This window comes from Limulus polyphemus, unplaced genomic scaffold (assembly GCF_000517525.1).
Source record: "Limulus polyphemus unplaced genomic scaffold, Limulus_polyphemus-2.1.2 Scaffold8780, whole genome shotgun sequence".
Lineage (NCBI taxonomy): Eukaryota > Metazoa > Arthropoda > Merostomata > Xiphosura > Limulidae > Limulus > Limulus polyphemus.
In genome coordinates, this window is record NW_013674390.1 from 16,785 (window position 1) to 17,612 (window position 828).

Below are 828 nucleotides of genomic sequence, written 5' to 3' on the forward strand. Positions count from 1 at the left end.
TTTTGTTTGTTTCTGTGTATGGATCCTGTGTAGAGATAGCCATTGTCCTTATGATATATTACAAACACAATGTATTCGAGCCTCGATAGCCTACAAAATTATTAACCATCCGGAAATGTAGTCCGAAGATAAACAAACAAGTTTGTTTCCAATTACTGACACCAGAGAGAGAAAAGCTATGAAAATTCCACCGAGAAGATTAAGAATCTGAAGGAAATCCACAAGTAAAACCGAAGAAACACTTTCATTTATTACCTTTCTTTTGAAAAACGTTTTTAAAGAAACATTAAAACAATGTTATGCAAACAATTTCTGTAAACATCCTTCCAGAACAGAAATGGTATTTTTTGAAGGGGGAACGTCAGGACTGGTATCACATCGTGCGTCTTGGAGAACATTTTGAAGAACTACCTAAAACCTATGTTTGTCCATGTATCTAAATTTTAAGTCCCTGTAGCGCAGTGGATAGCGCGTTGGACTTCTAATCCAAAGGTCCCGGGTTCGACCCCCGGCAGGGATACGTTAGGAAATACTGTAGCATCAATTTTGGCCCTCTTTGGCCAGGTTCTTAGGGAGCTATACGAGGGCTATCTGCGCTAGCCGTCCCTAATTTAGCAGTGTAAGACTAGAGGGAAGACAGCTAGTCATCACCACCCACCGCCAACTCTTGGGCTACTCTTTTACCAACGAATAGTGGGATTGACCGTCACATTATAACGCCCTCACGGCTGAAAGGGCGAGCATGTTTGGTGGGACGGGGGATTCGAACCTGCGACCCTCAGGACTGTTTGTGTCAAGAAGTGTTTTACATCGTTAAATAGAGTATTT

At 41.8% G+C, this 828-nt stretch overlaps 1 non-coding gene across 1 annotated transcript; it reads left to right on the forward strand.

The window, feature by feature from the left end:
- Positions 1 to 447: 447 nt before the first annotated feature.
- On the forward strand, positions 448 to 520 carry Trnar-ucu. Its single transcript has one exon. It is a non-coding gene; the product is annotated as a tRNA-Arg (tRNA).
- Positions 521 to 828: the final 308 nt, after the last annotated feature.